Source organism: Vicugna pacos, chromosome 23 (assembly GCF_048564905.1).
Source record: "Vicugna pacos chromosome 23, VicPac4, whole genome shotgun sequence".
In the NCBI taxonomy this organism is placed as follows: Eukaryota; Metazoa; Chordata; class Mammalia; order Artiodactyla; family Camelidae; genus Vicugna; species Vicugna pacos.
The window spans coordinates 5,145,009-5,152,501 of NC_133009.1; positions in this window are offsets into that span (position 1 = coordinate 5,145,009).

Genomic DNA, 7,493 nt, shown 5'->3' on the forward strand with positions numbered 1-7,493 from the left:
GGTAAGGGAAACACAGTTCTAACCTCGCCTCAGTCCCCAGATACGAAGGCCGTGTGCCCTTTTCAATCTGGCGGAGAAAGTTTCCTCCCCGTAAGTATTTCTATCTTTATCATCAAACCAGATTCTGCCCTTAGATTTCCCTCCCAGATCCCACCTCCATACAACGCTGACCACAGCTAGAGCCCTTGCCCCATTGCCCAGCCATGGTTGGAAACTACCCTTCCTCACCTTCCCTTCCCTCCACCTCTCCTCACCAGCCACCCAAAAGAGGACTCAGAACTAGGGGGCTGGCACCAACCAGCTACTTTTACTTTTCTCTGCCCAGCACCAGAGTGGAAGAACACTGGAACCTCTGCACCTTCCCTGTGACCCTTACTGTGAACAGATCCACATTCACGTGTGTGCACATCTGGGCATGAGGATGCAGGTCTTTTCTAGCCTCTCTATCCACAGCCTCCCCTCTGTAGCATCCCCAGGGGAAGACTAGACAGTGACCCTGTCTCTTACCAACACCACGCTTCATCCCAGGAACTTGCCCTGTACCTCCAGACACTCTTTCCTCTCCCTCCATTTCTACCCAGGCCGCCTCCGGCATCTAGAACCTTAGAATCGGAACCATAGAGGTTACCTCATGGGGGTTGTGTCCAGCAGAGCTAATTAACACCAGCCTGGGCTTGCTTCTGCTCTTCCTCGGGCTTTTTTTCATCTTCTCCTCCACCTCCAAACACATTTGCACACAGACGCTTTCTTGTACAGACACACGAACCAACTCCTCTGCCTCCAAGGCTGTGCCCCTGTGATCAGCAGTCACTCCTGCCCCAGTCACTCACCCCTCCCTCATCCCTGGAGTTGGGCCAGGCTGCCCTGGAGGTGTCCTCCTTTATGGAAAATGCAGGCAGGTAGGCGTGCCCCATGCCCTGAGTCTGCGTGCGTGCAGAGGGAGGACTGCGGGGTGAGAGGGAAAGAAAAGGAACCTCACGACTTCATGACGCTCACAGAAGATGGGTTTCTCTTCCCCTGATTGCACAAACTGCATGTACTTTTGGCCGGGCTGTGAGGAGCGACATTGGTTTATATCCTTTACAAAGTTACAGAACTGTGTCTTAAGAGAATTATTTATAGTGACTATAACTGAATTGACAAATGTCAACGTAACTGATAAATTATATTTGGTAAAATAAAGAGGACGTTTATTTAGGTGGTTGGTGGTTCCTATGTGTCTCATCCAAAAGCAACTTCCACTGTTGTTTCGGGCCCCTCTGTAGTCCGGTTCTCTCCTCACATGGAAGTGGAAAGGGGCCAGAGTGTGGCCAGAAATGAAATATCTCTTAACTGCAGAGATACGTGATAGAAAACCAACGTCAGTCATTTATTGAGAACCTGTTTCTCAGTGGTGCTCTGGGACGTATTCCAGAAGCCTTGCTCTGCCCTTGCTATCCACACACCTCTCTTGGGCTGAAGTGCAAGGGGTACAAGCATTTATGGATTAAGATTCCTTCCCTCCAGAGGTTTACAATCTGCTTGGGTCAAAATAACAATAGCTATTATGTGTTGAGTCCTTGCCACGTGCCTTCACTGTGCTCAACCCTGTAAGTGCTTAGAAATTTACAATTGACAGCAAAGCATTTAGAGTCAGACAGGCCTGGGTTCAAATCCCAGCTCCTCTGCTCGGACTTGTGTGACCTTGGGTAAATCATTTACCCTCTATGAGCTTCAGTGTCCTCATCTGTACTGAGACCTATTTCCTCGGGTTGTTAGGAGACTTCAGTGAGAGAATTGACATAAAGCACTAAGCACTGTGCCTGGCACATATTAAACCCTAAAATCCTAGGCGATGTCAATACACTGACCACAGGGATAAATGGAGGGTGGTTGCGAGCAGGCAGATGGAAAGGACACCTGAGTCTTGAGGGTCAGGGAAGTCTTGGAGGAAGGTGAGAAGAACAGGAGTTAGCAGTATACGGGAGGAGAAAGAGCCATCCTGGAAAGGGAACAGTAAGCTAAGCAGGGAAGTGAGCCCATTGCTTTTTGGGAACCACAAATAGTTCATATGACTTGAGTTTGGAGGGCAGGGTGACAGCACAACCTTATGAGACACACAAACGTGTTTTGACAGCAGTTTTTCTAAGATGGCAGATAGGGAAGGTCAGAGTCACAGTGCAGCCCCACCCAGGTCTGTCTGACTCAGAAGCCTCTGCTGGGAACCACTGCCCACCCAGGACATGTTCCCCAAGGATGTACGACAATGTTATACAGTACACGGTGCTGAGCATTACCCATCTCGGTGATCAGCCCTTTTTTTTTCAGCTTTATTGAGATATAATCGACAAATAAAGTTGTAAGATATGTAAAGTGTATAATGTGATGATTTGATATATGTATACATTGTGAAAGGATTCCCCATCATGGAGTTAATTAATAGCCAACACTTTGCATTATTACCCTTCCCCCCTCCCCCCTCCCCATGAAAACATTTAAGAAATCAGCCTTCTTTTTTTTAAATTGAAGATCAGTCCATTACAATGTGTTAAATTTTTTTTTGCGGGGAGATGTTATTAGGTTTATTTAGTTAGTTTTTCGATGGAGTTACTAGGGATTGAACCCAGGACCTCATGCATGCTAAGCATGCACTGTACCACTTGAGCTATACCCTCTCCTGCCCGAGAAATCAGCCTTCTGATACTAACTACTATATATAAAATAGATAAACAACAGGGTCCTACTGTATAGCACAGGGAACAATATTCAGTATCGTGTAATAGCCTGTAATGAAAAAGATTATGAAAATAACTAAATCATTATGCTATACACGAGAAATTTACACAACATTATAAGCTGACTATATTTTAATAATTAAAGAATAAAAATAAATTTAAATTTTTTTAAAGAAATCAGTCTTTTATAACAGGTCTGGGCTTTAGGACTAACTCTTCAAAGCAGCAATATGTTAGTAAGGCCATTAAGGATTAATGCAAAGGATAATTGCTTATTAATTATTATTTGTATAGTATTTTCACATACAGTATATTATACAATATGATATACTTTTAAATAATAGCCTCATTTACAACTTCAAAAGTATCTCTAATAACACTGCAAAATGGATATTATGAACATTTTGCAAAGGGGAAACTGAGGCTCAGACGGGTTAAGTGTCTTGCCCAAGTTCATAGATTCACACCCAGGTTTCTCTCAGCCCAGTGCCTTCCCAGTCACCATGCCTGGAGCCAGATGAAACAGCTAGCTAAGGTGTCCCTGTAGAGGAAACAAAAACGTTACTAAAATGATCAAAAATATGCTGCCTCTTTTCTCACTTTTGCCCTCGAGACACCTTATATTGCTGCACAATGTTAACTGTCTACTGAAACAGACAGTATCTTCCAGTGGACATTTAAAAGCATGCCTGCCAGGCGCCAGCCTAGCCCTGATGACATTTTTGCAACATAATTACAGGCAACACCACCAACCCTGAGATCAGCTTGCTGACAGTCTCCTGAAATCCCTGTGTCCTTCAGCTAAACAATCCACAGTATAGTTTATTGCGCTAGAGTGTATTTTATTACATTATCTAGCTAGAAAATATTTTAATATGGCACCCAAGAAAACATATGACTTGGAAAAAAAATTTTTTAAGCTAGTAAGAAAACAAACTGCAGAAAAGTGAGGACCAGTTGGCCAGCCAGAGAAAAAAAATTTAACATAATTTGAAAGACTTCATGGCTATATTCATGTTTAGTTAAGTGTGGTTGACTAACACTGTCTAGCTGTTGGTGATTTTTTTAAAAAGTTAAATGAAAATCATTCCGAACAAGTAAATATTATGTCATACTCAGTGCATAGTATAAATTCCTTATTTCGAACATATTAGGACAAATTTCTCATTTTGAACATTATAGAAATTATTGTGGGGGGACAGGTAGAAATTATAGGTCAGTGGTAGAGTGTGTGATTACATGCATGAGGTCCTGGGTTCAATCCCCAGTACCTCCATTAAAAAAATAATAATAAAATAAAATAAAAATAAATAAAAGTCTTTCTAAAAATTATTTTCTCTTCACTCTTATCCAAGAAATGTTGAACAAGTAAATAGAGAACATTGCTTTAAGGGAGCTCCAAACTGTGGCCTGCCTGGGACACCCACATGTCTATCTGTCCTTGACTCTGCACAGACTGTCACATGTGTGACTTTCAAGTACATTATCTATGTTGTTGTCTACCGCACACGTTACTCAGAAATTATGTATTTGCTTTTTAGGAGTAAGAAATCTGTGGGAAAAGAAACTAAGAGTGTCAAATATAGGATAGTAACAAAGATTGCCAAGCCAAAATTCAAACTAGCCTTCGATACAGATTGGGAAGGAGTAGGGGAGAGATGTCACCATTGCCTGAGAAGTTCTCAGGGGACCCACTCCCAGGTGCAGAACACAGCCACTGATCTTCTGCCTTGGACCTCCCAGGCTACAGAGGACAGAACAGCATGCCATGTGCCCAGGCAGTCTGCTACGTTCTCTACCTCTTGGTTTGCTTACCATCTAGGTTATCTTTCTCCTGTGTCAGGGTCAAAGCTGGCAGCCACAGTCCTCTGGGATGCCCAAGGCATCACTTGAATTCTCCTACTCCTCCAACCAGGCACTGCTGCCAGGCTGCCTTCTCCCATCAAGGCAGATTCTTCTTCTTTAAGCTTAGTAAGTGAGAGTCCTAATGTCTGCTTTTGGAATGAGGCAATTCTTGGAAAGCACACTGAAGATGCTCTACTCTTCTTCCAAGAAGTCGCCCTCATGCCCTCACGCAGCTTAATTTTAAATGTAATAACAATTAAGCACAAACTTAAGAGGGAGACATGGATTTGAATCCAGCTCTCTTGGCTGATAGCCATAATTAGCTTCTTTTGGTCCCGTTGTCCCATTCTACAGATGGGACAATAATGCCTTCTCTGGGGGGCTGTTGGGCACACAGCAGAGTCAATAAACATCAGCTTTTATTATTATTATACAATGTTGATTGAAATAAGAAGAGGAATACTCCAAATATAGATTTGGGGATGATATGAAGGAACTAGTGAGCTGAGAAGTTAATAGGCCTGGATCCACCCTGGGTTTTGTTCATCGGTGGCCTGGGTACAGTTGAGGCTGCACAGCTGTGCAGTGAGGAGGACCAGCCAGCTTCATAGGTTTCCATTGGGTGAATGCACCATGACCTTGAGTCCAGCTTCATCCTCAGAGGCCCAGAAACTCAGTCCCATCCAGAAATCATCTCAGGGAGGCCAACTTAGGGCCACAAATTCACGAAGGCCTGTGCATAAGACCAGATGGTCAGTGGGCCAGACAGACATGTCAGCCTGACATTTACTCCCTAGAAGGAAGCGCCCCGGGAAGGCGGAGAGCAGAAGGTACCTGGAGACTCTGGAATCCTAACAGACAAGCCTGCCTTATAACTTGAAAATAAAGTGACATCAGGCCTTGTTGGTCGGCTGCGTGAGTTTCCACAATACAGACACCTGACAGCCGGCCAGAAGGACTCTTAAGACCCTGGTGTCCGCCACACAGAAGTCAGAGAAGTGTGGCCACAATTCCCCTCTTGGTGTCTCCTTTCCTTGCCTCTAGGACTGACCAGCTTCCCTTCAGATCAACACACCTCTTCTTTAGACTTGTTCATACCCTCAGTCTGGTCTCATTCCTGGGAGCCTCTTACTACGTGTTGGTTTCAGTGTTTACCTCTGGGAGGCCCAGGAAGGCCACGGTGTTTCCAAATTCTTGGTGGGTAACTAAGGATGACTTATGGGTACAGTAATCTCTGCCTTGCTCTCCTCTAACAGAGTTGAAAGGACATAGAAAATTAGAATCATCTGTGTTGGAAGGGAAAGCCTTCATTTTATAGATGTGACTTTCTCAGTGACACGTTGACATTGGGACCACACACTCAGTTCTTTAAACCCCAAATTCCCCTCTACCCCTTCTCCTATCTTCTTTCCCTGATCCTTATTTGGGGTGGATAGGACGGAATCCATGGAAGGAGGCAAATGTGGTAACAAAAGCAGTAAAATCTAAGGTTAGATGCTTTCCCCAGCTACTCCCAGGCTCAAAGCCAGCCACAGACTCTTGGCACAAGCCTGCCGAGGAGTGAGCCACAAGTTGCCCTTTGAGGATGCCAGCCTCTCTCTAGAGGGTTTCCCAGAGCATCTTGCTGTGGAAGCTTCCAGCTGAATGCTTACCTGGGCCCCAGGCACCTCACCAAGCTGCTTCCTGTGCCTGAAGCAATCGCAAAAAAGTTATGATCACTTAAATGAATCTGGAGCCTGGGGCTGAGGGACAGCTATAGCCCAGTGGCCTTACCCTTCTCTCGGTCCCTCCCTCTCGTCCGTGCTCCTGGGCCACTTGCTGTGTCACTTCAGTCTCCATTTCAGGTCACGAAACATCTTCCTGCTCTGTTTCTAGCTCAGTGCTGGAGGCTGTGGCGATTATATAAACTCCTCAATTTGAAGTCAAGCTCCCAAGCCCTTAGGAGACTTCCTGGTGCTGTGTCACTTCTCTAACAAGTATTTATTGAATTCATACTGCAGGCATCACCAACCTGAAATTAGCAATGCAATAAGCGGTACACCACATCCTTTATGTACGGCTCCTACCAACCACATTTTTCCAGAATCTAATCTTGAGAAAAGGATCAGACAACCCAGAATGCGGGTTGACAACTCAGACTCTCGACGATACAACTGGCCTGGACTCTTTAGAAAGAAAATCAGTGTCGTGAAAAGCTGAAAAAAAAAAAAAGGCAGGGGATTGTTGTAAACTGATGCTGTCCTATAGAACTGTCTGTGATAATGGAAATAGCCCATGTCTGTGCTGTCCAATATGGTAGCCATTACCACATATGGCAGTTGAGCACTTGAAATGTTGCCAGTGCAACTGATGAGCTGACTCTTTCATGTATTTAATTTTAATTAATTTAAATATAGAACCACATATGTCTACTGGCTACTGTGTTGGATACAGCATCGTCCTCCATTTAAAAAAACTAATGGGGAGAAGTGGATGGTGGTATACCTCAGTAGTAGAGCACATGCTTAGCATGCACAACGTCCTAGGTTCAGTCCCTAGTACCTCCACTTTTTAAAAAATTGAAAAAACAAAACAACCAAAGGCAATGCACCAACTTTTATTGTAGTCTGGATGGGGGGGTGGGGAGAATGAGAAAAATATTTCAAGGGATGTAGGTAAATTTAAACTGTAAACTGTTTATGACATTAGAGAGCTAAGGTTAATTTTCTTAGGTGTGATAATGGTATTTTGGTTTCATTGGAGAACTTAATTATTAGGGCCTGTGCACTTAAGTGTGTTAGGGATGAAGTGTGTGCTACTTACTTTCAAATGTTCAGTACACATACACAAAGAGACAAAGCAGAAGGGGCAAAATCTCAGTAATTGAAAATCCAGAAAACTACCTAAATGTCCACCAACAGATGACTGGATTGTGGTATATTTATACAATGGAAT